This window comes from Camelus bactrianus, chromosome 20 (assembly GCF_048773025.1).
Source record: "Camelus bactrianus isolate YW-2024 breed Bactrian camel chromosome 20, ASM4877302v1, whole genome shotgun sequence".
In the NCBI taxonomy this organism is placed as follows: domain Eukaryota; kingdom Metazoa; phylum Chordata; class Mammalia; order Artiodactyla; family Camelidae; genus Camelus; species Camelus bactrianus.
Genome location: NC_133558.1, coordinates 20,987,382 through 20,992,730, shown reverse-complemented (window position 1 = coordinate 20,992,730; position 5,349 = coordinate 20,987,382). Strand labels below are relative to the sequence as shown.

Genomic DNA, 5,349 nt, shown 5'->3' with positions numbered 1-5,349 from the left:
TTGCATTTTACATAGAAAAACACTAAACCGAGGGGAGAAAGTATACACTCTCTTCACTGATACTTAAATGGGTAATGAGAGAGCAAAAAGGAAGTACAGGGAGGGGGAAAAAACCCCCACATTTATTATGTAACAATATCATTTTGACACTTTGGCTGTGAGTATTAACATGACTTGAGAAACAAGTTAAACAGAGCTGAGATTTCTGCTAACATTACAACACAAGTGCTCCCATTCTTATCAATGATCCAAAATAACCCTAGAAAAAAGACAGAGAAAATGTATGCTCCAAGCAAAGAAAGAGATTTATTTATTTTTTTTGGCACAGATATTGGATTAGCGTGACCAAGAACTAGATGGCTGGGTAGAATGGTCCAGGTCTGCCTGTGAAACGTAGGTGATGAACTGAAGACTAAGCTGGAAGAATTCATAAGGGTCAGTGGTCTTTGAAGGAAAATCTCTCCATAAATTCCACTCAAACAGGGAAACAGGGATGTGGATAAGGTGGAACAGGGAGCACGTGTAAGTTATATATCAAGGCCAAACAGGGAACTAGAGTCTGAACCATTCCTCTCTTTTCTTGTAAAGGCTGATTACCCGAAACAGCAACCAGCATGAGATTGACAGGCCCTGTGCTCCCGGCCCAAGGTCAACCCACCTCCAATTTGCCCACAATTATTCAAACACATTTATGTATCCTGGATGCCAATTTTCCACCATTGCCTTCACCACCTGTGGTAACGTCTTTCCAGATCTTACGCATCTGATTCTTACCTTCCAGTTTTCCAGACCACGAGTCACGTGGCCGTTCGGTGTCTGGAGGGACCACCTAAGTGCCGGCCTCGGACAGTGCCCACCACGATGCCCACGAGGCCCATGGCCAACCCCAGGGCGCAGACCACAGTCTCTGTCAGCTCTGACACAGGGGTCGGAATCTCAAGCTCTGAGAAAAAAGAAACAGGGTCAGAGGACACGGTATGTAGGGCTACTGTGTGTGAATGAGGGTGCGTGTGTCTGGAAATGCACGGGGCTCCTGGGCTTTGGAAGAAGAGTAAAGTCAATTATTAGAAAACGCTGCAATTGTGGGAAATGAAGTGGCGGCCCTTGGGGTTATGGCCTATAAGGCAAGGCTGTGTGGATTCCGCGCCACATCAGAGGGGGCACAAACAACGATGAGATTTAAACATACCCCAGTGCTTGACGAGCGGCACGTCCAGGCCCCAGGGCTCCACCCTGCAGTCATAGAAATCGTCAGCGGAGGGAAGAAAAGTGAGGTAACTGAACTTGCGGAAGGAGTGGTCGCTCTTGGGGTAGAATGTGGTCTCGGTGATACCTTCTGCAGTGAAGCGTCCATTGCGAAACCAAGTGATGTTGATCACGGGGGGAAAGATGTTGTCCACGTGACAGATGAGGGTGTTGGGAATTCCCGGGATCACGGAAGACTTGGGAAACATGGCCACTTCAGGGATTTCTACAATGAAGACCAAAGACGGATTTAAATGTCTGTCAACTGTGCCTTGAGTTTTTGAATCAGTTTGGGGAGCCCACCCACACACAGCTCCCCAACTGCTAGTGAGCTATTTCCCATGTCCTTTTAGGCTCACTTTACAGCAAGCAACCACCTCCATTTATTTTTACCTGTTTCTTAGATCATATATTTACTATTATTATTATTATTATTATTATTATTATTATTATTATTATTATTATTATTATTATTATTATTATTATTATTATTATTATTTTACTGGCAGGACTGTCCAAAACTTCTAGCTTTTCCATCTTCTAAATGAGGAAGATGAATGTTATCTATGGTGACTTCAGAAGGGGTGCTGCCATCTTCGTCCACAGATGCTGAACTGTCCTCTGAACTGTACTGTGAATGTTCTTCTGATCTGTCCTCTTCTTTTGAATCACTGTGAAGCTTAGAACATTTTCCTGTCATTGGGGATCCACTGGGCACAGTGTGTGCATCTGTGTTTGCTACTTAGGCCACGAGGCTGGGCACATCCTCTTGCAGGAACACAAGGAGTGTCTCATGGAACTTCGGGGAGGGAGATTTATATAGATGTCTACAGATGGGGACTGGGTATTTGCTAGGAAATGAAATAGGAAGGTGGAGGAATTTAGAGTGTAATGGGAAGAGCAGCTACCCTGGGGAAGAAAGAGAGACCTGGAATGTGAGGGAGAGTCGGTGAAGAGGCAGAACTGTAGACCCTTACCATTGGTGGCAGGTGTAAAGTTGGAATTTTTTATCAAGATGTCCAAATTTCTTTTTGACATAACAATGTTTCTCAGGGCACTCTGAGTTTCAAACTTAGTAAGATTGTTAAACTCAGGCAGCCGCCAGACAACTTCCCTTTTTTCCAGGTCCACGTAGAATAGCTCATCGCCATCAAATTCAAACGTAAACTGGCCAAAGGCGTCGTATGTCTGGTAGACATTTGTGCCTTAAGTGCCCATGTGGTCAGCTGAGGCGGGGCCGTTCCAGAGCAGGAAGGTAAGAACAGGAAGGTAGGATAGAGCAGGAGGGGAAAGAATTTTATTAAACACGGAAGCATAAGAAACTGTATTCCAAGTAGTGTAGATTCATATTTGGCATGGTCTGATATCAGTTCCCATTTCTGTCTTTTCTATCTTAGGATTATTGAGAGGTAAGTGTTAAATATTATCTCTTAAAATTTTTCCATGTATATTGTCTTTCCCATGATAATGTATACTCCAAGAGGCACTGAGATGCTCTGTCTTGTTCACTTTGTACTTCCACTGTCCAGTAGGTTTCATGGTGCATGGTAAGAGTTCAATCATAATTGTTAAACAAATGAATAAATAATGAATAGATAATTTTAATTCTTAAGCTCATGTCTAATCACCTAATCTCTTAATTTTCATAGCATTTATCTCTTTCTTAGCACATTATGGAATTTAGTTACTTATAAAATCTGTTTTTTTAAAAAAATTATCTGTCTCTTATTGCAAGAACATCAGTTTCTTACGGATAGAAACCTTGTTTTATGCCAAGCACCCAGAGGAGTGCTTGATACCTCACTAAATATTTGTTGACTTAATGAATCATGATTGGGAAAGGTTTTGAAGATTCTATCATATTCCACGTCTCTTCTATTTTCCTTGGCTTGGCTTTTTCACTTCAGGTTTCAATAACTGTTGTCAGTGCCCATGACATAGCAGGACAAAGTTCTGGACAGGAGACTGAGATGTGGTAGAATAAAGCCACAGATCCAGAAGGTGCTGTGAATAGGGAAGGGAGGGGCAGAGGGGCAAAAGAACCATCGTTAGTCTGTTTTTATCCTCTCTTTAGAGCTTTACTGGCTGGAGGTGACAGGACTGGTAGTTTGGGTTGACAAGCTGAGACTAACCTATTGTAAGATCCTAGGTTTTCCACCATACATTATGCACAGTTCTGAAACAGATAAACAAAAGTGAAGTTACATTTATAATAGTCATGCTATACCTTGGCATTATATAGTTCTTTGTTATTTAAGATACACATCTGCATCCTTATTTTGATTATGTGTTCTTTAGAACGATGAGTCAATCAATTATTTTTCCATATGAGAAAAATGAAGATCAATGTAGTGAGCTGACTCCCTCAATGTCATTCAGCTAATTAATTATATTTCTCTAATTGCAACCATCTTCAGTAAAATTCATCCTCCTCACCTCCCGAGCCCAAACCTGGAAAATATAAATTATGTTGGAAACCAAAAAAAATGACCTGCTACTTTATATGTGGTGCAAAAAATTTATGGACTTGAGTACCCTAAGAAATCGGGTAGACAAAATTAGTAATAGCTTTCAAAAAGTGTAGAGTGGGTTAGGAGGAGTAGGGTCATAAGTTGCTGTTAAGAGAAGCAATGTGTTTGGAGAAATAGCTCTAACATTAGGACATACCATAATTAACGCCGTGACAACCTTCAGGGTGTGTTAGTTGCTTCTGATATTAGAAAGAGGAAAAGGCCTTTGCTGAGCACTGCAATGGCATGGGGACGTCATGAAATTTAATCTATGAACTAAGCATGGAGTTTTAGGGCTCGGGTTTTGGCTTGGAGGGAAAATAAACATCAGAATTCAGATTGAGGGGAACTGGGGTTTCACAGACTACTTACTGTGATTCCGCACCTCATTCACTGCTGTCTCCACTCTCCTTGGCAATTCTAAATCCACACCCCTCCACTGTGCACTCACCCACGATGTCTTCACCTCCACCGGGGCTCATCATGGCGGCCAGAGTGATGGCCCCTAGAATCAGGGCCTTCTTCATGGACATCCTCCTCCAAGGGTCTCCTCAGGAGTGGCTGTTCTGAGTGGAGCTGTGATGTGAACTTGCAAGGAAGGAGATCTAAAGAGGAGAACTAGCAGAGGAAACCAGGCAGGAGTAGGCCACAAGGCCTAACCCTGCTGTATCATGCTTCAGCCCATCAGAGAAATTCCCTGAGCTGACACCTCAGTTGCCAGTTGAAGCGTTTTTATGAAGAGACCTGGAAGAAGCCTGGAAAATTCCTTTGCTTTGAATTATCTAAGGGCACAGGTTCACAATGGAGCAGAAGGAACATTTTCATGGCATAGAATGAGCGGGAGGAGAGTAACAGAAAGCTCTGTTCATTCTGACAGAATGTATATGTGTGTGAGGAGGGCCATGGAGTAGCCTCCCTCTCTCCCTCCCTCCCTCCCTCCCTTCCTTTCTTCCTTCCTTTGTTCCTTCCTCCCTTCCTTCCTTTCATCTTACTGTAAATGATATTGTATTTTTAATTTTGCTTCGTTTCTTCATTGCCAAATATAGAAATACAAATTGATTTTTTGATTGTTTTTGAAATCTGCAATTTTGATGAACTCCCTTATTAGTTCCAGGAGGGTTTTTTGGGGGGAATTCCTTGGGATTTTTTATATAGACCATCATATCAAATGAGGATAGGTATAAATTTATTTCACTTATTTCTGATCTGCATGTGTTCTGACCACCTCCCATTCATCCTGTTGATGAAGAAGAACTCCCCAACCCTAACTAGTATGCGATGGGTGAACACACTACACCCCAAATGGTCAGATAGATTGATAGCAATTTCTCACATAAACTCACAGCCTGAGGGAGGAGGGCACTGCCCGTGTAGGGCAACATGGAGGTTGCATTCAGAAACAGAGTCAATAAGCAGGGGCTATGGGAGGCAGCCTTTGTAGTGACAAGAGAATGGGGTCACCCCCGGACTTCACAGGAGGATGTTACTATTTGAATAGTTCCATACGCTGGCAGCGGCCTGAAACCTTAGACCGAGAATCAGGTCCAGTGCAGCTGTTCAGGCTGATAGGGGAAGTTGCTGCGTGGAGGAAAAA

General features: G+C 42.8%; 1 pseudogene; it reads right to left on the bottom strand.

Annotated features, from left to right (window-relative positions):
- Positions 1-314: 314 nt before the first annotated feature.
- LOC105064275 (SLA class II histocompatibility antigen, DQ haplotype D alpha chain-like) lies at positions 315-4,648 on the bottom strand (annotated as a pseudogene).
- Between the last annotated feature and the right edge of the window lie 701 nt (positions 4,649-5,349).